The following is a 27,432-nucleotide window of genomic DNA, read 5'->3' as shown; positions in this document are numbered from 1 at the left end:
ACACAATGTCTTTTACAACTAGACTTGTCAGTCACATGCCATTACATCTATAGTAGTCTACTAGCCATATAGTCCAGCCTTGCTCTGGTGTGGGAGGGGACTACACAAGGGCATGAATCATCTCCCCAAGGAGTTGAGGATCATTGGAAGCTGGCTACCACAATTTCTGAGTATCCCATAACCTGTTACCTCCTGACCATACCTCTGATGTTGCACGTTCCCTTCGCCTAGAATTTTCTGCTGCTCTTTCTTCATGTTCAAGGGCCAGCACTGTTTCCTTTCTCTAAAAAAGCATTGCCCACACTCGCAGAGAGCCCTTCACACATACATCTATTTTAGAGCTTGTCTCTCTGTGGACCTGTGTGTCGGCTGATGGCAGATTAAGTACACTTGGGACTGGCATAGACCTGGCACTCAGTAATGCTGGATGAATGGATGAAGGAATGACATCACATCACATCAAAGGGCATCTGTGGTCTATAATTCTCAGTTGCCTCCTGACACTTCAGGGTAGCCCTTGATTGTCATTACAAACCAAATTCTCCCACATGGATAGTTGAGGGGAGTAGGAAGCACATGGCATGACTTGGCTCCATGCAGACTTTGCTACTTACAAGTTTCTTAACTGTAACATTCCAAGAGAGGCATGTGATCATAAAATTCAAAAGCTACCCAAATATTAGCTATTCTTAGATATTCTTAGCCTTGTCTCACCAAATGTTGTCAAGTAAGCCAAATAAGTAAGAGAAATTGTAAAGCAAGAAAACATCAACGAAATAAAGGAGTGGGGGTGGGGGCATGGCCACGAGACAAAAACACTCAAATGAAGTAGGGGTACCAAAGGCGGGGTACCAAAATTACCAAATTTGAAACAAATTATTTTCAACTTCGTTATTGTTCTTCAAACTATGCTTTATTCAATTAATTCATGAGGGGATCATAATGAATCTGCAACTTAAGAATTGCTTTTTAGATTTTTTTTTTCCCTCACAGTGTATGGTAATTTGGGTAGAACCTTGACGACAGTTTCCTGTTTAAACTCTCTAAGTGAAAAGGCCTTACTCAGCAAACAGTTGACAAAAATAAGTTTCAAGGTAATGAGACATGCTTGGGGGAAAACAAAGCAGAGAATTGACTGCGGCTGGGCCCAGCACCTGAGGACAGAGCAGCACTCAGTGACACTCGGACCAGAGTGCCCTGGTTCTCCACCTAGGTGCCGTCTTGGTAGTCAATCCATCGAACCCTGTGCTGAGATTCCTGCTCTTGGGGACTCTGGCTTTCCTAACCTGACAATGCCTGTGGAGTCATGATACAGAAAATCGCTTTAATGCAGGAGCAGCCACACTGAACTCCTTGGGCAAACTTCTTAGTGTCGTGGAGCCTCAATTTCCCTATCTGTAAAATGTAGATAATGCTATCTACTCCATAGGGTTGGCTACAGTAAACACTATCGATTTATTAACTATACCTAAAAAGGCAGCTCATTCAGTTGAGCATCCGATTTCGGCTCAGATCATGATCTCATGGTTTGTGAATTTGAGCCCCATGTCAGGCTCTGCGCTGACAGCGTGGAGCGTGCTTGGGATTCTCTTTCTCTCCTTCTCTCTCTGCCCCTCACTCTGCTCATGTTCTCTCTCTAAACAAACAAACAAACAAACAAACATTTATAAATAAATAAACAAACAAACATAAATAAACTTAAAAAGACATACCCTTAACACTCCATGCCTTCCCTTTCTCTTCCTAGCTCACCATTCCCTCTCTCCTAACTCTGCTCTCCTACCTCGACTTCCTTACACTTGGATAGCATTTTCTAGTAATTATTTCCTTTAGGGAGCTTTTCCTGGTTCCCCCCCGCCCCTTTTCATGAACAAGTTTGCTGTGCTACAATAATATTCTTAGCGCTATATATGAACATTCATGGTATAGGACTGTAGTTGCCTGTTCACTTAGCTGTATTTACCCATTAAAATATAGAGTCCAGAGGGCACAAATTACGCCAAACTTGCCCATCATTGGATTTCCAGCAGTGAACCTAGAACATGATCTATTTTAGGAACTCAATGAATGTGAAAAGAGGAAAAAACAAAAGCAAGAAGGAATGGGGGAAGGAAGAAAGGAAGAAAGGAAGGAAGGAAGGAAGGGAACACAAAGAGTTGATTCCAAGCCCTGTTTTCTAGAGACAGCAGTCCTTGGGAACTGTACCCCACACCAACATACCTGCGCTACCCAGATATTGTAGAAACAAAGGTATTAAGCCAAAGGAGAAAGCAGCAGAAATCATCAGCTGGAGATTTATCATGCCCTTAGGATGTACAGTCCTAACTAACAGAAGTAAACACCTCATGGAAGGAAAGAAAGAGTCATCATCACCAGAGTGAAACTCACATACCTACACAGTCCCAGCATGACTCTTGGATCTCTTGTACGGCTTCCTCTTCAGGTGTGTAGAGGGGACCTTGGAGTGTCCGGAAGCAGAATCAAAACAGACAATAAAAATCAATTGCTAATCTGGAAAATGTTATTAGTCTTCCATATGTAGTAGGACTGACAGCTCATAAACTCAGGTGTCCAAAAAAAAAAAAAATACTGCATCTCCTTATTTTATAGAAGCCAGCCCAATTTTATTCTAGCACTTCCCTCATACCAGGCCTCTTGTTACTCTTGACCTGAGTAACAAGGTCTTGGTGCTAGGCACACTTGAGTTACACTACACTGGAGATGCCAATTATCCCCATCTACTTGGACCATTTCTTCCTTTTGTTTATTTAAAAATTTTAAAAAATTTTATGTTTATTTATTTATTTTGAGAGTGAGAGGGAGGCAGAACACAAGTCGGGGAGGGGCAGAGAGAGAGGGAGAGAGAGAGAGAGAGAGAGAGAGAGAGAGAGAGAGAGAATCCCAAGCAGGCTCCACACTGTCAGCTCTGAGCCCCAAGCAGGCTCGATCTCACAACCACGAGATCATGACTTGAGCCAAAACAAAGAGTCAGACACTCAACTGACTGAGCCACCCAGGCGCCCCTGCTAGGACCCTTTCATAGCACCACTTGTGGCTTTATTTGCCAGGACACTGCACATAGTGTTCCTTTCTGGGGTCTTGGCTCCTTGTCAGGATATTTTGGGAAGCCAGGCTGATCGCCACTGTTCCAGGATGCCTGTACTCCATCTTTCTCTTCCCACAGCCAGATCTTTGTGGACTGTGGGAGGGCACGCGTGAGCCCCTCTCTGCCTTCTACTTCTGCAGATCACTCTGCCTTTGCCACTAAATACCCTTGACCTCTTTATTTTTCCACAAAGCCCTAGACTCTTCATAAGTGCTTGTGAAGTAAAAGCCAGTGGGGCGCCTGGGTGGCTCAGTTGGTTAAGCATCTGACTCTCTCTCTCTCTCTCTCTCTGCCCCTCCATGAATCACCCTGTCTCTGTCTCTCTCAAAATAAATAAATGAACTTAAAAAAAGAAAGAAAGAAAAAGCCAGGTACTCTGGCCAGTGACTCCTGCTTTCTGCTCTGCCACGTCCCTTAACTATGCCAATGGAGGACAGAGCAAACGGCTTGCACTAAGAAAAATGGCAATCACACAGTGAAGACAAAACCAATAAAACAAATGAATGCATGGAAATATTGTCCGTTCATACAAAGTCCCCAAAGCATGAGGTTAATGTGGGCCTTGACACCCTGTGGAGATAGAGCACGGGGAGAATCATGATTTCCAAAGACACCGTACATCATCTTCATCAGCTGCCTCTAGCCCACCTTTATATTCTAGGGCTAGACCCAACGAGGGGGCCAAGTAAGGTACCCACAATGGCTAAATTAACTCAGTGCCTCACATGCCTTTTTCCAGCAGGCAGCTGCCTTTCGGGAGCACCTGGCTGGGAAAATCTACTTCTTTATGCCAGCCGACCCCATGTGTTTAGGAGGGAGCAAAACTTTCAGCAGCATTGCATAGAAGATGCCGAGTGTTACCAACTTGAGAAATATAGTTAGTTATCGATCTCTGTCCTTTACCCAGAGCTGACTGAGGGATGTGTTTTCTTTTCACATCAATGTGCTAGACTGCTCTTGGTGTGAAAAGACAGCAGATGCTGATTCTATTGCCATCTGAGTGTGTGAATAGGCCTGCGGAGCCCGGGAGTGCTTTCTGGAAGGGGTAAGTGTGTGAACACGTGTGTACATGCACCCCCCCCACACACACATACATACAGACACAACCACTCACACACAGAATCACGCACACACTGTCACACACACATATATGCACACACGGTCACACACAGGCACAGACACAGACACAGACACCAGCACATGCAGTTTCACAGGGTTGGTGAAGGTCGAGGCCAGGATCAACCTTACCAAGTCTTGTTAAAATACTTAAAAGTGTATTTTTCTGGCTTCCCTCTCTATAAAATGGTTCCTACTTTTCAGGACCGTTTTCTTGTTTGCCTTATGTTGTTGGCTTTCTGAAGAAGGTAGCCCCAATAAAAAGCAATCTATTGCATCTTCATTATGGTTGATCACATCCATATGCTTAATTGTGTGGTTTCGTAGTACATGCTTGCATCTTTTATCCCCAGCATCAGCCCCAGACCTGGCCACAGTAGGTGCCTGAAATCAGAGGTGCTTTACCAACATCGTGATTTGCATTTAGAACTTCTGTCTTGGAGACCTCTAGTATTAGCCTAGAATTACGTCTGGTCTCATGTAGTAAACCTGTGTTTGGTTAATGTCTGCTAGGAGCTGGATCCTTTGCCTCAATGTCTTCTGCTCCTCACCAGGAAGTCATGAAATTGAAAACGTTTTCTTTAGGGAAGCTAAAAGACTTGCCCTGATCACCTGGCCAGCCGGCAACAGAGTTGGGATTCAAACACACATCCTCCTGACTCAGAGACTAGGTATCGCACCGGGTCTCCCCACGTGACCCCGTGTGTTCATGGACTTGAGAGCTGGAAGGTACCTAAAGGACATCCAACCTCTTCAACTTTTGGATAAGGAAGCCAAGGGCCAAAAACATTAATTGATTTACTCAGTGGAGTCCCACGGAGCATTACTGGGGAAGCCTGGGTCATGCTCTCGTACTTATAACAAATAGTTCTCTCTCTCCTGTAGAGGGCAAGGAGCTCCACCAGACACCACGGTGCATACAACATGTGGAAGGCGGGCTCTGCTCTTGGGCAGTCATTAAAGAGTTAACAGAAAAAGAAAGAATCAACAGCAATAAAGCGCTGTCCCTGAATAAATTGCCCTCCCAGGAATGGGAGGGAGGAGGGAGATGGCACAGAACGGCTTCTCATCGGAAGTTCATTTCAAGCTCAGTCTGATAAGCAGAAGAAATGAGCTGGTCACCAAGGACTTTGTCTCGGTCACATTCAGGAATCTGCTCCCTCTTGTCAAGGCACAGGCTCAGTGGGCTCTCCTTTGCCATCAAGTCGCTGTTGGAAGAGCCCTGTTGTCCAGGGTTTACAGTCGGGTAAGAAATTCTTAAAGGCCGCCCGAAAGTGGCTGAAACATCCACTGATGAAGGGAGAAGTTTGTTAGGAGTCCATGCCAGGCAGCGACTGTCGAAACGCTCCCTTGAAAGGAGGTGGTTCCATTTGGTCACATTTAATTCTGGAAATAGCTCAAGGAAGAGGTTTACACAACAGGAATTTTCCTGTGGATTAAGTTGAATTGGTATAAATAGCAGCATACCTGACATCTTGATTTAAAGCACAAATAAATTTCTGGCAAACATTTGTCTTGATCACGTGATGAACCATTTACTCACCAACGTGGGGCCTACTTCTATGGGTGACCATATTCCAGACAGGAGGAGTCAGGTTACCATCCTACCTGAAATAAGACTTCTCCTCACCCTCTAACTAATGTCCAGACCCCTTGGAAAGGGCCCAGAGTCCGTGTTTGAATTTCCACCACCCCCTAGAGCCCTCCCCAGCATCTCTCCTACCTCTCTGCACTCCTACGCCGACAGGTGTTCTGCACAAAAATATCAAAATAGAGCCAGGAAGGAGGCATTGGTCATAGCTTTAAAAATACTGCTTTGTTTATTTCAGTAAATAATGTGCGGTGTATACCTGATCAGCTTTTTCTATTTTTAAGATAACTTCTGTAACTTTAGAGCAATTCTTCATGTTGCTGGAGAGAAGAGAAATCTGAAAGAATTTTAGATATTGATTTTTACAGACAAAGGAAAAATCCTGAATTGTTCCGTTCAGCACTTGGTGTTACCAAGTGCATGCTACCCAATGATCCTGCTCTACACCGAACACCACACAAGAATACCTGAGCCACAGACGGGCTAGATGTCACCAGCCCCATTCTCCTTTTTTTCCGGGCATGTAAAAGAAGCATATTTCCCAGTCTCTTTTGCAGTTAAAATATGCCCACGTGACTGGGTCTCAACAGCGGAACGCCGGAGGGAGCAACGTATGTGACTTGCAGATGAGGTCATGAGGCCCCTTTGCATGGTCCTCTTCTCTCCTGTTTCTTTTACTGCAACTCCGGATAGGCTGAAGGAGCCTGAATCCCCACGTTACCATAAATAACTGCACAAGCCTCCAAGGTGAGTGCCATGCGTAAGAGAAGGCTTTACTATGTCATGAGACTTGAGAGTTTCTGTTACTGCAGCAGAGTCTAGTGTGCTAATTAGTACTTTGTCTTCTCTTGCCCCACCACACATGACACAGCAATGCTGGACTGTGGCTGCCACCGGGGATGGGATGGGTGTGGCCAGATCCCCTCCCTCAGGACTCACTTCCCTAGCTTTCAGGAACGGTACATATTAATTTGGAATGATTCTTTCTGTCTTGAAAGATCTGGAAAGGATGAGAGGTATTTTATCTTGTTTACTATATTGCCGTTACTTTCACTTATCTCGGGTCCACTTAGCAGAACTCAAAGTCTCAGTTTCTGGAGGGCAACCTTTCTTCCTACTATTGAAGAAAAGCTATGGGTGCCTGAGTAGCTCAAACATTTGACTCTTGATTGCGGCTCAGGTCATGATCTCCTGGTCAAGAGATGGAGCCCCCACATCGGGTTCCACGCTTTAGCGTGGAAACTGCTTGGGATTCTCTCTCTCTTCCTCTTTCTCTGCATGCTCTTCCTCTCTCTAAATAAGTAAATAAACGAACATTAAAAAAAAATAAAAGCTAAATGCACTGAAGTTATGCAATGGAGAAAGGGAGAGACAGAGTGCCTTTGAAAGATTCCCAGTGCGTGGAAGAGAATGGAAACAGTGATTTTCCCCAAAACCGGAGGCTGGGATTCCATCCCTGGCAGCAGATGGGGAGAGGGCTGCCACAGTAGCTGAGGGGGACCAATGTCCAGCACGTGTTCTCTTGGAGGTGAGGAGAATGCACGGCAATAGAGTTGATATTTTATGTCCTCTTAGTCTAGAATTTTAGAAGTTGCCAAGTGAGATTTTATTTATTTTTAAGGCAATAGTGTAATATTTCTTATATAAGAGAGCTTGTGGTTGAGGATTTACCCTTAATACATTCATACGTAAATCAAACTAGAGTGAACTTCTCTGAGGGTGAGAATATTTCTTTAACTGTGTGACTCTCTCTCTTTGTATCCTAGCTAGAGGTTTCTGAAATGAGCAACACTTTCTCAAAGGCTTGACAGCCCTCCTCCACTCCTTTTGTTCTCCTAGAAAAAAAACATTGAATATAAAATTCCGTTCCCCACATCTGGCATATTGTACTGACCTTGGGAACACACATCTGAATATCTTACTTGGAGGTTTATTTACAGCCTGCCTTATAATTCAAGATAGATAATTCTTTACCCCCTTGCAGCTTGATGAGATGTATGAGATTTAGGCGTTTGGGTGGGTAACAATTGGTTTTGGATGAAGGAGACAAATAGATGTGCAGCACGTTCACAAGAGCCACCTGTCTTGGGAGCCCCCATGTCATCCGGTACTATCACCAGCTAGTGATATTGTGCCTACACACGTCATCAACACTTGAGAAAATGATGACAGCCCTAGCCGCTTATGGGACATGAGTACCTAGGATGGAGAATGAGTTAGCCCGAGTTGCAGATAATTCTGCATGATGGAAAGCCTAGCGTATTGCAATGTGGGGAGTTTGCCCCTTTAAGCTCTACGGAGCAGCCCATAAATTCACCCCTGTGATGCCATGATAATCAAAGGTGTCATGAGGTGAATAAAATGGGACCTCCCAAGGTTCTGTGAGGAAGACGAGCTTTGGGCTTCCCCATGTGGACTTCTCTGGCTCTGTTCCTTCTCCATCTTTCTCGGCCTGCTCTGCAAGATACTGAGCTCTGAGGGCTACCTCATAGGTTTCCATGCCCTCTGGCTTCTGATTGGGAAGAGACTTCTCATGGGAGGAGACACCAGCAGGGGATTGGGAGGAGACAGGGCTTGGGGGGTTTATGCTCTCTACTCCTTCCCAGGTCACAGGTTGGCAGTGAGTACATTCCTCCACAGAAGGTGACAGCTCCTGTTGGTGACCCCTCCCTTCACCATCACAACTCCTGGGTTTTGATGACCTTTCCATTCCCTTGCCTAGTTACTGCTAAGAATAGTCATGGCTCCCAAATGTTAATGGGGCTTCTCTAACCCCACTCACAATTGTATACAGGGTCTCTTTTTTTTTTTTAATTTTTTTTTTAAATGTTTTTATTTTTGAGACAGAGAGAGACAGAGCATGAACAGGGGAGGGGCAGAGGGAGAGGGAGACACAGAATCAGAAGCAGGCTCCAGGCTCCAAGCCATCAGCCCAGAGCCTGACGCGGGGCTCGAACTCACGGACCGTGAGATTGTGACCTGAGCTGAAGTCGGACGCTTAACCGACTGAGCCACCCAGGCACCCTGTGGGGTCTCTTCATTAAACTCTCAATTTACCCCCATTTTAGTGTACCAACACAATATGATAAAACATATTATCCTTAGACCCCCCCACAGGACTGTGTGCCTACAAAGGTAGGTGGCGATGAAAAGGGAGATCTAGTAATTACAACAACCTTCCTTAGAAAATCCTGACTTTATATCATATCATGTCATATCCTATCACATTATAATATTAAATTATATTACATTAGCGAACCTCAACCTTCCAACAGAATTTGTCTGCTTTTATTTCCGAGGGTGTATATGTGCTTCGAAACTAATTTTTTAAGAGCATTGAACCACAGGTGAGTGTTTCTTCAAAGCTTAATGCGTTCTTCTGGGTTTCAACAACATTCCAGGCTGTTCCCTGCCCCAATTCAGCCAACCCTGTTACCATGCGTTTCAGGCCTCCATGCAGTTTCTTCCTCAAACATCTCTTCCATCTGAGATCTCCACCTCCCCTCTGAATTCATCTGTTCAGCGAATTTGAATGTCTGCTAAATTGTGTGTCTTCAAAATGCTAGATCCCTCAAAAAAAAAAAAAAAAAAAAAAGCACCAGAGCCTTTTCTAAAAAACCCACTCTCCTCTCTTTTAGGCTCCAGAACCCCTGCACTTTGTTCCGCTCGGATGACCTTCTACTCTTTACTCCGACTGTTGTTCTCATGCCTGTCTTTGCCATTATATTATGAGCTTCCTGAGGATTGCAAACCCATTTTGACCTTCCCCATCTCTTTAAGCACCACGTACATACATATCAAGCACATAATATATTCTTAGTTAATGTCTGAGGAATCAAAACGAACCACCGGGATAGCTTACCCCCCATCTGGCAAATGCCCCGAGAAACCGATATGATATGGAAGAATGGTTTGACAGGCTGGAATCTTTGTCAGATGTTCCAGACTTGAGAACCCAGGGGTTCTGGCCAATTTAAGCAATTTATACAGTGATAGTATAAACCCCATAAAGAGAGCATTTCAGAGAGAGCTAGAGCAGAGAGCTTGCCCAATCTGAGATGTCCCAATCGCAAAATACACTCTGTTCCCTCACCTCCTCTGCCCTGCTCTTCCCCAGAGCTCTAAATAACCAGCCTGGACAGCTTTTAGTAACTCTGGAAAATGTATGTAACTGCTGATAAAGTCTAGCCCAAACATCCCTCTCACACTGCGCTGACTCATTTGCCCAAAATATGCCTGACCAGTGAGGCAGAAATAATGATTCTTACTGGCTTTTAACTACCAGGCTCCCCAGCTCTATTTCCTTTAGTCCTAGGGGCACATTCTAATTTGGTACAGAAAAGAAAATGAGAAGTACGCCTGCCAGTTCCCATCCTAGAATGACTGAAGAAAGAAAATGTGTGCAGTTGTGTTAAAGGTCCATGTGTTTATATGAAAGTGTCATTCACAACCTCCACTCCCGCTTCACACCCAACCATCACTCCCATCGCCATAGAACTGTCTTAACCTAATTTCATCTTGGAGTTCTGCCATTGTCCTATAGTAAAAGAAATGAGAGTAAACATCACCGCAAGAAGGAGACGAAGAATAACATCTTTACAGAAACTTTCAGAAATCCCTTTCTGCTTCGCTATGGGGGTTTCTTAGGTCGACAAACAATGGATTTGATTTATTTTATGTTAGAAATACTGCAAAAGGTGTCATCCAAGCAGTGTTCCCCTTCTATACTGGATCCGAGAAAGGTTACAGCCAGTGTTTGCACTCCATTTACAAGAGTGTAGGTCTCCATGAGACATAGTTTTGTTTAACCCTCATTTCTGGTTCCATTTATATTCGTGTCCCTCTGGCCCTTTTCTTTGCCTTCTGCTTTTAGCTTGTCTTGGTATATCTTCTGTATCTTTGCAGGATGTCAAAATACTTTGTGGAAAAGGAAAGGGCATATCAAAAGTTTAAAGATCACTCTGAACTCAAGGTAGATAAGTCAAATCATCTAAACTTAAAGGCAATTACTCTCAAAGTGAGGGCCGAGATATAGGAACAAGTCTTTTGCATCCTCGTACGCAGAGACCAGAGGAAGAAGGGAAGAATCAATCCACATACAGTCATCACACTCCCTCGATACACAAAATCATATCACCTCTGTTTTCTCGTACACATGACTGGTGTCCAGAAAGAACTGATATTCTTGACCCGCTGTTTGTAGAAATTAAGAAGGGGAACACAGGTGCGCATATTAGTTTGTGTATTAAGGGATACCTGTACAAGTATGTTGTAAGGGTTAGATGTTGGCACTGATTCGTGCATTTACATTAATTCTCAAATGAAAACAGGAATCCATTTAGTCTGTCTTGATACCTTATCATTTAGAGCTAAGCTATGCTATGCACCCTGTTTTGTATCTTAACAGAATAATTTGGAAAATCTAAGATCATAGAATGCTAAAGCTGAAAAGACGTCTATAGTAATCTATTCCAAGCATAAACATGTGTATGCGTTTTTATGTTTTCTAAACTTAGTTGCAAAATTAGCTTATACTTGATATAAGTATGTCAAATTGAAAAAAAAAAATGTCAAATTGCCCTAATGTATAAGAAGCAGAATGTAAGTCTTATCACTTCTACTCATACTTCCCAGAATAAGCACCACTAATAGGAGCTTTTATTCATTCATTCATTCATTCATTTATTCAAAAAATATTTATCAAGAACGGAATTACATATTAAGCAAGAAAATCAAGACAGGCAGAAAAAAAATAAATAGATACAGAAAATAACTTCAGTTAGTCACAAGTGCTGCAAAGAAAAGCAAAGTACAGTGGTCTGAAGTACAGTCCATGTAGAGTGACAAGTTCAGTCTTTTCAGACAGAATGTGAATGCATGGCAAAGGGAACAGCAGATCTAAGTCCAGCAAGCAGGAGTGTGCTCGGTATGTTCTAGAACAGCCAAGTGGACAATATAGCTAAGGCGTTCTGAGGAAGAGGAAGAATGTACAAGATGAGATTAGAAATGTCAATAGTAGGCAGATTTTATAAGTCCTGCAGACACTGTAAGGAGACTCGTTTCTTTTCCAAGTGTCAGGAGAAACAATTGGCTGGTTTTAAATGGGAGAGTGCAACTTTAATAGCCAAAAAGTTCTTGTGTGGGGAAAGTGATCTAGGGGGATGCCCAAAGATTAATTTTCAAGGAGTCACCATCCAGAGGGAAGAATTACTCTATATGATGGTTTCTGTAGTATTTATGCTAATAACTGCTTCCTGTTGCCTTAAATCTTACAAGACTATTAATAACAATAAAAAATCACAAGCTGGCCTTGCAGACTCAGAAAGATCTACCTGATGTCATGCCAATACCTGAGTTCACAGAGTGGCCAAATGAGGCTCAGGGACAATGGTCAGCTGACAATACGCTCAGCAGACTCGCCTGTCTGCACCTGTCCTTTATGCAATAACTAATATCTATGTATGTTCTTTATAACAATTTTATTTTCAAATAGTTTAAGAGTCATAAGAAGTATCAAAAACAGTACAAAGAATTTTCACGTACCCTTCGCTCAGCTTCTTCCAATGATAATATCTTACATCACCATAGGCCATGTCAAAACCAGGACTTTGGCATTGATCTAATGCTATCAGGTACAGACCTTATTTGGATGCCACGAGTTTTTACAGGCTCTCTTCTTACATTATTTACTTTGAGGGAATTTATAGTGCTATGAAATTTTATCCCATGTGTAGATCCTAGTAACCATCACCACAATCAGGATACAGACGGACTTATCGCCACAGAGAGACGGCCCCGTGTTAGTAGTTCATTGTATCCATTGTTGAAAGCCAGCTTGTGCTTTATAAATACTCAGAACCTGGACAGGAAGAATTCTTCTATTTGTGCTTCTTTATTTAACCTTTAGCTTATTATATTCTATACATCTACTTACTACCATGTTTCTAGACCTTTAAACATCACAATATATACATGTTTACACATTTCACAAATCATCTTAAATATTTAAACATTGATTTAAAGTGTAAGTAACAAAGTATTCCAAAACATTTCAATGAAATCCGGTCTAATTTGTCAACTTTTTAATTGATTCAATCACCTTGGATTTCAAAATATTTAGAAGTTTATTTTTATAGGTTTATTTACCCTAATACAAAAGCAATGATACTGTGATTGTGATTCACTTTTTCACTTTTTTCTATATTTATATTATACCTCCCCAAGGTTGTAGTGATTCTGCCAGACTCAAAAGAAAACACCATCTCCACAAATCTGGTAGGATGATGAGTTCTGGAGTATTAAATAACTAACTGATTCTTGGTCATAACATGAGATCTGGTCGTGTCTAGGATCTTTCAAACTAGAAGGGTGTTCATAAGACCCCCCACTTCTTTTTTTTATGATCAATGCTCCCTTGCAAATGGAACTTTTCAAATTCATACCTTTAAACAAAACAAATCACACCTTCCTCCAAAAAAAAAAGAGGAATGTTTCACTTTATTGCACCCTGGCCTACATGGCAAAACCCATTGTCTCCTGAAATTTATTCACAATTTTGATATAGTCCGTTAGCATTTTTGAAAATCTGGGTATAACTTTATCCGAATATTATTATAATTAAAAGCCTTATCCATGGTTTTGTGATTCAAGAGATGAGAACCTAGTCTGTGCAATCTACTTTCCCCTTGGGTCCATCAACTTGATGCATTCTTTGGAACTCTCTTTCCACCTGAGCTCTGCGTTCCCATCCTTCCTATCTTTAGTAAAATCCTTTCTTCTCCCAGAAATAACTTGTTTGCTCATAATTCCCAAAATGTACCTGTTCCTGCCTACACAGAGAAAAATTCAATATATACTTCATCTAAATAACTTACCCACCTGTATCAACTATCCCATATACATTACAATGAACACAAATAAGCATATACTGTTATAAGCACTATTTTTATTTTACAGCTATCTTTTAATACATCTTATTAAATGGAATCTGCTTTCATTCAGGCTTTTTGATGATGAACCTGCCACACCTCGGCAAATATGTGCCCTATAAGCAACACTAGGGCATTTTCTCATAGCATATTTGTGTTCTGGCCAAAACAAGATGTTCTACTCCCAACTTGATTTTTTTTTTTTTTTCAAGCCCAAGACATGGAGTTAGGCACTCGCCAAGGATCTTTGTTTCCTTTAGTGACAAATAGCATTAAAGACCAAATCTTGTTTACTTAACAATGTACTATGGGTTCTGTATAACATCAGAGCATATAGATTTAAATCCTCTTGTTTTTAAATATGCTTACTTTCAGTAATTTATGATTATAATGAATTTTAAGATGTAGGAAAATGCCAATTAAACCTAAAATTTAACTGCTTAGAAAAAACTGTCAGTTACCATCTCTTTCTCTCTCTCTGCATATATGCAAATGGAGGCATACATTAAATTTTTTGAACAAAAAATGGAAAGTCAAGGAAAAAAATAGTTTAAGGGATTCAAATAAAAACCAGAGTCTTTATTAGTTGATGTACATCAGCGAGGACCTAAAACCAGGTTAATCCCCAGACCAAAGCATGACTAAAGTTCTACAGGAGAGGGAAAAGGTGGGGATATCTGTCCCTGTGGTGTGGCCTGGATTGCTTTCTTTTCTTTTCTTTTTTTTTAAATCTCTAACTCCTGCAAAAATTGTGGTTGCAAGAGGTAAAGAATGTTCTAGTTTCTCATGCTTTTTGCTCAGGATCACTGGTGCAATCCCATTCGAGCAACTGTCATAACAATTCTTTCAAGAGCTATTTTTGCAAGCTTTGTGGTTTGTCAAGTTTGGAGGTAGGGAAAGAAACACAAGGAAATAGTAGAAGGTAAAAAGAAGGAAAGGAGGCTAGGGTCAAAGCAAGGAAAACAGAGGTCTGTTGTAATTCATCTATAGAGTTCATCCTAAGTTATTCAATTATTAAATGTAATTTTACCTGAATTTAATAGAAGACAAAGGGATGAGCAAAACTGAAACAATTAATAAACTTTATATCATTATTTCTTCACAACAGAAATATTTCCTGAAAGATCCCTAAAGCTAAGGGAATCTGCCTTTGTAAAAAGTGGTAAAAGTCAAAAAACCAAAATTTTCTATTTGGATTCATTTTGGAGAACACTGATTACATTCCCACTAAAGATGAGGAAATTAGCATTCTCACATCTCCTCCCACAGTCTTCCTGCCCACATTCATACTGCCATTACATCATTAATTCTCACAATAATGTCACCTAGGTCTATATGCAAGTGGATCCGAATTTTCACGAGCAGAGCTTTTACTGTGAGTTCTCCATTTTGGAATTTTTTATTTTTACTAATCCAGTAATAAAATAACATTGAGATTAAAAAAAAATTTTAGGGGCGCCTGGGTGGCGCAGTCGGTTAAGCGTCCGACTTCAGCCAGGTCACGATCTCGCGGTCTGTGAGTTCGAGCCCCGCGTCAGGCTCTGGGCTGATGGCTCAGAGCCTGGAGCCTGTTTCCAATTCTGTGTGTCTCCCTCTCTCTCTGCCCCTCCCCCGTTCATGCTCTGTCTCTCTCTGTCCCAAAAATAAATAAAAAAACGTTGAAAAAAAAAATTTTAATGTTTATTTATTTTTGAGAGAGAGAGAGAGAGAGACAGAGTGTGATTGGGGAGGGGCTGAAAAGGAGGGTGACACAGAATCCCAAGTAGGCTCCAGGCTCTGAGCTGTCAGCACAGGGCCTGACTGGGGGCTCAAACTCACAAAAGGTGAGATCATGGCTTGAGCCAAAGTCGGCTGCTTAATCGACTGAGCCACCCAGGTGCCCCTAGAAATTTTTTTAATAAAGATTCACGAGTTCATTTTTGTTTTTGTTTTGTTTTTATCTAAAGTGTCATATAATTAATTATCATTTTATGTGGGAATAATATCCTAGAACCGTATAAGGCAAAACAAAATGGCACTCTAGAACATATTTGACCGGCAGAACTCTCTACATTGATGGAAATGTTCTATATCTGTGGCTATTGAGTCCTTAAAAACATGACCAGAATGAACAAAGAACTCAACTTTTCATTTAAAAAAATTTTTTTCAATTAGTTACATTTCAATGGCCGCACGTGGTTAGTTGCTACTGTAATGGACGGCCCAATTCTAAAAGATAATATACAAGACTATTTTCATGACCTGGGAGGGAAAAGATTTCTTAAACAAGACACAAAAAGCATGAAGCATAAAAGAAAATGTTGATAATTTCTATTATATTAAAATTAAGAACATCTTTTTATGACAAGATACCATTAAAAGAGTAGAAAGGAAGCCACAGAACAGAAGGAATTTGCAACACCTTTCTGGGAAAGGGCTTCTATACAAAACATTGAGAGAATTTCTAAAATTCAGTCAGAAAAGCACAGACAAGGCAAAAGAGGCAAGGTACTTGAACTATAGGTGCTTGTTTATAAGGCTTATTCAAATGGCTCATAAATACATGAAAAGCTGCTGGACTTGGTCATCAGGAATATGAAAATGAAAGCTGTGCATACACCAGAATAGCTAAAGTTAAAGAGACTGACATTACTATGTGTGAGTGAGAATAAGGAGGAACTTGAACCCTTATACATCGCTGGTAAATTGGTAAAACTTTGGGAAAGGTTCTGGCATTATCTATGCAAGCTGAACATACACGTTCTCTTTGAGAAAGCATTTCCAGTCCTAGGTATAAAAAGGATAGGAATGTTTGAACATATACACAAAAAGACACATACAGGAATAATCACAGAATCATGATTCATAATGGCCCCAAACTAGAAACGCCTTGAATGTTAAGGGTAGAAGGAAAAATTGTGCATATTCATACCGTGAAATTTTGTGAAGCATTTTACAAATAGAATTATAATTACAGGAAATAACAAAGATAAATCTCACAAATATAATATTGAGCAAAACAAGGTAGACATAGGAGAGTGATTCCACCTTTGTGAAGTTCAAAGATGGGTGAAATTAAACTAGAGTATTAGACATCAGAATACTATTACCTTGGAATAGAAGGGAAGGGGTAGTAATTGGGGCTGCCATGAAATGTGCTTTTGAGATGTTACTAAAGTTTTATTTGTTGATCTGATGCTGATTACACAGATGTTTATCTCATACTTTTCTATGAAGAGTTACATTTAGGTTTTGAATACTTTTCACTATGTTTATTATTCTTCAATAAAAAATATTCTTAAGAAAGAGATCTTGAACCCCAGAGAACAATTAGAGAGTGACCATTTCTTAATTAAATGCTCTCATTCTTTAAATTGTTGGCCAACATTGGCATACATGCTTAAATAAATACATAAATAAAATCTCATTTTTATTTGTTTTTAGTTAGTAGTGATTTTACTGGATATTTTTATTCACCTTCTGTGAAATGTTTATTCATAGCCTTTTCTCACTTTTTATTGGGTACTTCTCATTTTCATAATGATTTATGAGAACATTATCCAGAATGGATATTATCCATCTATCTGTCCATTAGGTTGGAAACATTCACGTTGGTTTGTCATTTAATTTTGTTTAGAGTAAAATTTCACCATGCCAAGTTTTAAATTTTATTTCTATTAAGTTAATCTCATCATATCATTTCATTTTTTGGTTTCTGAGCTTTTTTGATTGCTTATAATAGATTCAGGGTGAAAGTGACTGATCAAGGGGGTGCATATCAGGAGATGTGTCCATTGGGCGGTATCTTCACAGACTATCTACCTCAGTGGACATCTTCGTCTTGGTTTTGGTCTTGTTCACAATAAGAACGTCTTGGGTTTTCCATAGATATTCGTTGTTGGTTTCTAGCTTTTATCAAGATAAGGAGGGATCTACCATACACAGAGGTTTATGAGAATGGATGCTTAATAGTGTCAAATGTAATTTGCAATTTATAAAGGTGATCCCGTGGTTTTCTCCTTTAAAATATTTATGTAATGACTTCCATTAATTGACACAATGCCTAACCTTGAACACTTCTTCCATGTCTGAGGTAAACCTTCTGTCAGTCTGTTTGGTCTGCTATAATGAAAGACCAGAGACTGGTATCTTCTATACTGAAGAAATTTATTTCCCCCAATTCTAGAGTCTGAATAGTCCAAGACCAAGGCACTGGCAAATTCAGCATCTAGTCAGGGCCTACTTTCTGGTTCCTAGATGGTGCCTCCCTGCTGTGGCCTCACATGGTGGAAGGAACTAGGGAGGTCTGTGGGGTCTCTTTTATAAGGGCATTAGTCTCTTTCAAAGACGTTCTACACTCAAGACCTATGCAGCTCCTGAAGTCCCACATTCTAATATCTTTGGGGGTTAGGATTTCCAAATAGGAATTTTAGGGGGATACGGCCATTCAGACCATAGCGCTCCCCACCATGGTCAAAGCGCACCATTCTTCAATACGCTAGCAGATTCATTTGTTAGAATTTTATTGGAGAATTTTCCATTTATGGTCATGCATGAGACTGACATATAGTTTCTTTAATTTTGTAGCACATTTCCTAACTGCTTCATTTTATGAATAAGGGATATGAGACCAGAGAGGTGAAATGAATGAATGTCTCAAATTAGTAAGAGAACTTCTAGAAATAATGCCCTCTGACTCCAACTCAATGACTGTCCTACCATGTGATGCTGCCAGTGTCTCAAAATATTCTAGGATTATATGTTGGTTTGTTGGTTTGTTTTGGTGTTAGGACAGTCCCCAAATCTTTATAATCCTAGAAATTGAAGAAAGTGTCCAACATCATCCAGTTAACATTTATTAACTGTAAGTTATTCAAATAGTGTTTATGTGTAACTCATCTTCTGCCAGATCCCATTAGCCTCTGTGTATAAATGGATATAATTAACTCCCTTAATAATAGCTTTAATAGGAGCTTAAAGAGCTCCTTTCCCCCTGGTTATTAACTCACAGGGATTCCCAGGTCATGCGCCCTCTCTAGGTCTCATCCAATTAAACTACAGAGTTCCTAGATTGGTCTCACCCAAGTTTTTGGGGTGCTCTCCACTACCAGGTGGCCTGTTCTTTCTCCCATTCCACCACACTCATGATTGCATCCAAGGCCAACTGAAGGATGGCACATCACATGAGCCTCTCAGGAAAGCTATGCCTATGCCAAGGATGCTATTTCTAGAATTACTCCAGCAGCAGTGTTGAAGTTCTAAAGCCTTTCTGTCATTCTGGCAGTACTGTTTGGGCCCACATACTGCACGTGTAATACCTTTGGAAAACTTATCCCACCTACTCTCCAAAATCAGGGGAAGAGTCCAGGCTACCTGTGCCATCCCTTCAGGGAATGCTCCCCACCTCCAGCCTCACTCTGCTATAGCCTGCAGTCCCTGCAGGTCAGTGACTAGTCACCCATCCCACTTGTGGATCAGGTACTTTGGGGGCACACTGGAACCTAACCTTTGGCTCAGAATCGGTCCTCTACTACGAATGTGTTATATTTGTGTATATTTTTTCCCTAAGCTTTAGGAGCAAGGAGAGAAGGAAGTCCATGGAAATAAATTGATGCAAACCTAACACTGAGCATAAAGTAAGAGGCCCAACCATCTCCAAATGCTCCTAAGAACGCCTCTGTATGTAGAGAAGTAGGTAATTATCAGGTGATTTTGCTCCACAAATTACACAGATTCAGACTAACCCCCATGCTTTTAAGGAACTAGAGATATTTTGAAATCATCCAAAGGGTTATGAAGGTACACACCCTGAGGTTGTGTAAAGAAATACATCTAAACAAAACACCAGCAGAAACAGCACCAATCTGTAAGATTTAGCCTCAAGTCTTTGGCGTAAGATTTTTATCTAAAGCCAAAGGTAAAGAGAATGTGATGAAATTGATGATTGATTCGGCTAAAAATTTGAAGCAATTTTGTCTTAGAGTGTTTTAAATATCAAAAGTAGTTTTGACATCTTAAAATATCAAAAGAGAGCTAATGTTCCTTTAAGGAAACATTAGACTTATAACAACTTAGAGAAAAATTGCTTGGCAAAGAAGCTTTGAGAGTAGATTAGCTTATTAGACATTTGAAGCCATTAAAAAGAAACAATACTTTAAGGAGTGTGGCCCTTCCAAAAGATGGCTCAATCCTTGGAACTGCATGGAGACACTGGATGTAGACCAAAAAACACCAGAAACCGAATGATCAAGCAAGCTTTTCAGTAGAACTCTATACTCGAGAAGAGACTTATTGAGTAATTTCCAATAATTCAGTAACCGTTTTGAAAAGAAAAGAAAGCATTCGCACCTTTTACAAGACCGAAATAAACCCCCGGGTCTTTGCACGGCTGTTCCATCCACCTGGGTGCCCTCCCCCTGCTGGTCTGCCTAGCAAACTCCCACACGCCCTCCATAAGCATCTCACATTAACACTTCCTGTGTGGTTTCTTCCTAATTTCCTTAAAAAAAAAAAAAAAAAAACCCACACAGATATGTGTTATTCTCTACTCCCACTTCATATGGGCTACTGTCTTGTCACAAATACAGTACTGCCTTGTAATCATCTGCACTCCCCTAAGCAGAGTACTTCTTTTAACTTTAGCAACTCTGCAGCACCTCAACCAGCACCAGGCACAGAGTGGGCCCTCAGAGTCTCTGACGAACGAATGGCACGTCAATGTAGGGAATAACGTTTTACACATTTAAATTCCAAGCGTGACTTCACAAAATGTTTGTGAGGAATAGGTTGTGAAAAAATAGATTGCAAACATGTCTGTACAATTAGATTACAACTATAAAAGAACCATGGCTTTATAGACTCGAAAGTAAAACCATCAAAGTATGTGTTCATGTTAGAGCGATTAAAATATTGTCCCTTGTTGCGTTATCTTTCCAAATTTTGTTTTGTTTTGTTTTGAGGGTTTTTGTTTTGCTGTTTGTTTTTTTGAAAAAAAAATTTTTTTTAACGTTTATTTATTTTTGAGACAGAGAGAGACACAGCATGAACGGGGGAGGGGCAGAGAGAGAGGGAGACACAGAATTGGAAGCAAGCTCCAGGCTCTGAGGCATCAGCCCAGAGCCTGACGCAGGGCTCGAACTCGCGGAACGTGAGATCGTGACCTGAGCTGAAGTCGGACGCTTAACTGACTGAGCCACCCAGGAGCCCCAGCTGTTTGTTTTTTTGTAACAGCATGTCACCCATGGGTTTAAAGTGACTGTCACAGGATGGTAGAAGAAGACTCTTCCTGTAATTGGTTTCAACTGAAGCATCAACACAATAAATATTAGATTCTAGTAACGGAGGCATAAACCTGTCCATCACTCTCAAACACAGAATTTATAAAGTTAATAAAATCTCTCAAATTTTGGATGGTTCAATGAGATCAAGGTATATAAAGCATTAGCGAAAAGCTTTGGAGAAGAGTTCAGTGAAACATTTTTTGTTTTCTTTTTGGACAGACCTGTTGCCTTGCTCTGCTTCCTCATACCCGTCTTTCAGGAGCAGGTGGGACTGTCAGAGGGCAAAAAATGGGCCATCTACTTAAAGGCCTGCAGGGCAGCAGCCCTTGGGCTAGATTGCCTCTAAGGTGTCCACTCAGAAAGTACTGAAATTATGTGCCCTGACATGAGGATACACAGAAAACTAGCTCCTGATTTACAAGTGAGCAAGTAAGGCCAAGTGTGGGATGTCGTCTGAGCCTGCCACAGAAATCTTGAGGAAAAGAGAAGGCCCAAACAGTTGCTTTGCTGAGGTTAGACTGGTCTCCCAGGGTTTAGAGAGGCAAGGGATACATGAGTTTCCCCACAGTGGAGACAGAAATGGTGGACATTAAGTTGGAATGGGATTGTTGAGGATCCTGTCCTACAGGGCCAACTGGGGGGGTAAGGAGAGAAGCTGGAGGGATGGTGGGAGTTGGAGGGCGTAACACCAAGTGATTGAAGTCTGAGAAAGGAGTCTCACTTGGCAACACAGGTTAAATTTTCTTCTGCTTGAGTCAAAGAAACTGCAAGAGAGAGGGTCTGGACACAAAACCTCCAGAGAGTCCTCCAAAGCACTTTATGGGAGAAACAGAAGACGGCTTTCACCAACTCTGGGGCCTGGCCCATAAAACATGATTTCTCCATCCTAGAGAGAATTGTCCTCTTCCTCCTCTAGGCCTTTCCCACTAGGGCCTTTCTGAGGAGTAATATAGGCAGTAGGAAGTCCAAGGCCATGCTCCCTGTTCTGAGAAGCAGGTCCACATTAGCGGAGGGAAGAAAATGTTATACTAAATTAATTTGGGCATTTTGGTGATTAAAAAGAGCTGAACTTCATATATTCTCAATGGAAGGTATTTGTCACTTAAAGTAAATGTTGCATTAGCTCCTAAGAGTGAAGAGAAAGTCAGGAGTTTGCAGGAAAAAGCTTACCACAGGCAAAAGATTACCACCACGGGGTAACATTTTAAAGGATGGGGAGGGGGGAGGGGGCTAAAAATTAAACTGCGTTTTGATTCCAATGCACACATCGAGCTTGTTTGATATGCCAGTTGCATAAGGAATATCAGTCAGTCTCCTTTCTTTTTTTAAAATGTTTTGTTATTTATTTTGGGAGGAGAGAGACAGATACAGCATGATCAGGGGAGGGGTAGAAAGAGAGAGACACACACAGAATCCAAAGCAGGCTCCAGGCTCTGAACTGTCAGCACAGAGCCCGACATGGGGCTCAGACTCATGAACCATGGGATCATGACCTGAGCCAAAGTCAGACGCTTAACCAACTGAGCCACCCAGGAACCCCAGTCAGTCTCCTTTCTTAATGCTCCAGTAAGTCATGAAAAGAAGTTGTCCAGGTCAAAAAGGTTATTTGGCTTTGATTTTTATTTCAAATGTTATTTAAACCCCCACGAGCCGTGGAACATTCTACAATATTTCATATGCCTTTGGATGAGACAGCTTGGATCATTGAACATAAGGTGTGGAGGGAAACTCACAAGTCGTGTCTTATCCCTCACTTTACCGATAAGGAAATCCGTGGCATAGAGCATTTAAATGACTTGCCCCAACACCACTGCTAGTTAATAGCAAAGCAACTTCTGACACATCACATTTCCTTTCCTGATCTGCTCCCAAATTTCCACAGCCTGCTGTAGCTACACCCCCAGTCTGAAAGGAGTCTGAAAATAGAAAAGAAGTGGGCAATTTTCCTAACAATGCTAATCAGAAGTTACAGTCTCCACTAAAAGAGTGTCAGAGGGTCTCACAAAGCAAGCTTTTAGGGAATGTAGGAAGTTAATTACCTTTCTTTGTAATTCATTAGTCACCATCCTTATAACCTGAGGCCGTTTGAAATACAACTTGTATTTAGTAGCATGGATTCGGAAGACTTTAGATATTAATATGTCCAAGAAAGCCTCTTTCATCTAGTTTATTAAATTTTCCTTTGACAGGCTTAAATGATTTTTAGAACTTATCTTCATGTTTTGGTAAAAACAACAAAACAGCTAGGATCACAGAGAAAGAATGTTTCGATTGGAATTAATGATTACTTAGTATATCTCCTTTGAATGAACGTGAAAATGGAGCTTACATATTTAAGTGGCTTCCTGAGATGAAATTGACTAGGCTTTCAAATCCAGGATTGAAGAAAGGATTGTTTGTCCCCAAATAACTCCCTTAGCAATCTGCTACAGCATCATTATATATACCCATTGCTTTAGGGTAAAACTTTATGTCATCTAAGAATTCTGGGAAAATGCAGATATGTTACCTGAAATGTGACATAAACATTTACCAGTATTCCTTAAAGGATGGCATGATGAAGAGAAATGGCAAATAGGACAGAGACCTTTGGCTGGGGTTGGGTGGGGGTGGAGGAGATGAGAAATATTCTGGGCAGCAGATTGTCCCAGGACAGACAGATAAGGCATCCAGAGAAGGAACCAGAGAAAAGGGAACTAGAAAGAATGCATTGTTTCTTAATGTGCTCGATATAATTAATCATTAGGAAAATGCAAATCAAAATCACAATAAGATATCACTTCACACCCACTAGAATGGTTATAATAAAAAAGATGGGCAGTAGGTGTTGGTAAGAATGCGAAGAAAATGGAACTCTCACACATTGCTGAGGGGAATGCAAAATCGTGCAGCTGCACTCGAAAACATTTCAGCAGTTCCTAAAAGTTACAGAGCTACAATGAGGCCAGCATTTCCACTCCTAGCTATATATACCCAAGGTAATTGAAAACATATATGTGCACAAAAACTTGTACATGAACATTCATAGTAGAGTTATTTATAGTACCGATAAGTGGAAACCACCAATTGCTCATCAGTTGAAGATTAGTTAAACAAATGTGGTATATCCATACAGTGGAATATTACCTTGCCAAAAAAGGAATGAAGTACTCATTCATACTACATTATGGATGGACCTAGAAGTCATTATGGTTAAGTGAAAGAAACCAGTCACAAAAGATCACATGTTGTATGATTTCCTTTATATTAAGGACCCATAATAGGAAAATCCATAGACACAAAAAGTAGGTTAGTGGTTTCTAGGGACTGGGGGATGGAGGGATGGGGTAACAGGTAAAGGGCTTCTTTGGGCATGAAGAAAATATTCTAGAATTACATAGTAGTAATGTTTGCACAGTTTTGTAAATTAAAAGCAATTGAACTGTAGACTTTAAATTTTTTTTAATGTTTATTTTTGAGAGAGAGAGAGAGAGAGAGCATGAGCAGGGGAGGGGCAGAGAAAGAGAGGGAGACACAGAATTAAAAGCAGGCTCCAGGCCCCAAGCTGTTAGCACGGAGCCCGACGCAGGGCTCGAACTCAAGAACCATGAGATCATGACTTGAGCCAAAGTCAGATGCTCAACCGACTGAGCCACCTACGTGCCCCAAACTTTAGACTTTAAAGAGGTGCATTTTATGGTATTTTAATTATATCTCAACAAAAAAAAATTATAGAGTTAAATGATGCAGAACAGAGAGGGGATGACTGCAGGGGCAAATTCCATGGACGACGGAGAGATCATGGATCTCAGGCAGAGGGGATTTCCTTAGAATTCAACCATTTTAACAAGGAGGCAGTGCAGAGTTTCAGAGGCAGGAGTATGGAAATCCTTTTCCAAATTATTCTATTTTCTCAATAGAATAAGACTGAAGTCATCATCTAAGAATGAGGTGGAAGAAGAAATTTGGGGAGGTTTGAGAAGGGAAGCGTGAATGGTACAGTATCCTTGGGAGAATGACAACAGGACAGGAAAAGAGCCTACCTGAGGTTGGTGGTCATACATTTAAAGTGAAATATTTTATGTTTTTCATTCAGCCCACTGATGCAGGTGCAGAGCAGGTGGAGACTGAACCACACCTGGCATTTTCCAAGTGAACGTAATATACTCTTGAGATAGTGCACAAGAGTGAGTGTAATGAGCTATGGAATCTAAGTGGAGTAATGAGAGAAACGAGGATATGAGGACGTTAACCGAGAAAATGTGCTCAGGTTAATGGATTGAGTGCTTTGAAGGGTTGAAAAATGACGAAGGTGGGAGTAGTGGAAGAAGTGGGCTGGAAACTTAGGAAGTAGAGATTGTCAGAATTGGGATGATGGAAATTGAGATCATACAGTTGTTATTAAGGACAATGTCTAAGGTTTATCTTCAGATATGAGTGGTTGAGATAGGGTGGAGAACAAGACCATTAAACCATGGAATCAACAAGAGGTGATTTAAAGTATTGCCGAGGCATCAGGTGTCTCACCTTGGACGATGTGTGCTTGGAGTAGAAAGAGCTGCACATGATTGAGCAGAAAGATGTCCATTGACGAACACAGATCTGGGGCTTAGCAAAGCAAGTCACTGAAGTTTGGACATCAAGGGATGTCAAGATGGTGGTAGGACAGTTCTGGTGATGTCCACTAGTTCTAAACTAGCCTAGTCTTCAGCCGTAGGAAGAGGTGCTAACGGACTGAGCAAAATGAGGTCAGCCAGAGCTGTAGAGTTGTAAAGATTTAGGTGTGTGTGTGAAGTCCTTACTCTTTCTAGAAGCAGGTTCTGACTATGCTTTCTTTCCTCCTACCCAGACACCACATTTCACCCATTCATTCCATTTCACATTGTTTTTATCTACTGTCATAGTTGGAATTGACACACTGGTTCAGCTGAAATGTTTTGAGGTTTAAAAAATTAACTTCTGTAAATTGGAGAACAAACGTTGTCAGATTTAGGCCAAAGTTGTAGACCTGGTGGGCTTCCATGTCTCACATCTGGCACAGATGTGAGGACCCCGGCCACTAGTTCAGGAGCAATAAGGGAAGCCAAGAGATTCATTCTTTCTTTTAGCAAATAAAAGGGAATACTTTATAACATTCAAACTCTGATGAATCAAAACTAAGGACAAAGGGGGAGAGACAGAAAAAGAAAACATTTTGGAACATTCTTAAAATGCTCAGTCACCATAGAGCGTTTAATCACTAGGTTTAAATCAAGGTTTTCCCACGTCTGTCTGTGTGACCTTGGGCCATTTTCTTTATTACTTGGGGCTTCACTTTCCTTTTGAAATGTGTTGGAGTTTATAAGACAAATGTACTATTGGCTTTATACTTAAATATTTTATTATTTACAGTTTCATATTTTAAAAATAAGGCAGAGGGGTGCCTGGCTGGCTCAGTCAGTAGAGCATGCAGCTCTTGATCTTGGGGTTGTGAGTTTGAGCCCCATGTTGGGAGTAGAGATTACTTTTAAAAAATTAGAGAAAGATGAGCACTCCATTATTTTGCAAAGTAAATGTATTACATTGTTGCTCTCTTTGCAAATTAAATAATCTGCCTCCAAAATATAACTAAGTTCTCCAAATCTGAGTGCTGGTTTATTAGATCTTTATCTCATTAGCCACCTGTTCTTATCTCCTACATTAAGTTTTGGGATCCTTCACTCCAGCATTTGAGTGAACAAGAATGTGGTAGAAAAGGATGGCTTAAAAGGCAAAGGGAGGGATGTTTTGTACCTCAACAGATTTCCTTTGTCTGGATATTTGGGGTAAACATTGGTAATGCTGTAGTGGGTTCAGGCTGTGTGGAGGCAGGGAATAAAACTAGATAATACTTTAAGATGCCTTGTTTTGATTTTGGAATAATGAGTAAGAATTTTCATTCGTGCACATTATTTCTGCTGGGGTCTGTCATCTCCTTAGAGCCTTTTTGTTGATGAATTGCACACATCATGTAGTGACATTCAATTTGCCACTGTTCTTCTGGATTCACAGGGGCAATGTCTTAAATGAGGTGTTTATTGTTGCCGTTTCAGGCACAGGAACATGGGAGGGGATGGAACTGTGTGCTCAGCCAGATGGACCGCTATCTAGTCAAATAGGACTGACTCTAACAGTCCATGTGAGGCTCATTTCCCCAGCTGGCTGAACATGGCAACCAGACCCTCAATAGGAAATTTGCTTCAGTGCTTCAAGCCATTCCTGGGAAAAGGTGGCTTATAAGTGTCCATTTGTGTGTTCAGTTAATATGTACGGATCTCCTAAATGGTGCCTAGTTATGGATACTTTTCCCAGTTAAGAGAAGGTAGTACCTGCATTATCAAATGGGCCAATATTTCCTATTCATTCGGTGCCTGGTATTTAGATAGCATCTTCCTTGAAAGAATTAAAATTTTCATGTATATCTCATTTACTCCT

General features: G+C 40.9%; 1 long non-coding RNA gene across 8 annotated transcripts in view; it reads right to left on the bottom strand.

The window, feature by feature from the left end:
* Window positions 1–27,432, bottom strand: part of LOC109263954 (uncharacterized) — an 80,815-nt gene that overhangs the window by 40,101 nt on the left and 13,282 nt on the right. For all 8 annotated transcript variants that reach the window (XR_002078500.2, XR_002078502.2, XR_002078506.2 and 5 more), the window contains 2 exons: window positions 9,250–9,383; window positions 2,393–2,458 (listed from right to left, as the gene is read on the bottom strand). This is a non-coding gene — a long non-coding RNA (uncharacterized LOC109263954). The remainder of the gene's footprint in view (window positions 1–2,392; window positions 2,459–9,249; window positions 9,384–27,432) is intronic.

This window comes from Panthera pardus, unplaced genomic scaffold, assembly GCF_024362965.1.
Source record: "Panthera pardus isolate Hobbes unplaced genomic scaffold, ASM2436296v1 HiC_scaffold_8, whole genome shotgun sequence".
NCBI classification, from domain to species: Eukaryota; Metazoa; Chordata; class Mammalia; order Carnivora; family Felidae; genus Panthera; species Panthera pardus.
Note: the sequence above shows the minus strand (reverse complement) of the source record. Positions and strands in the feature narration are given on the sequence as shown.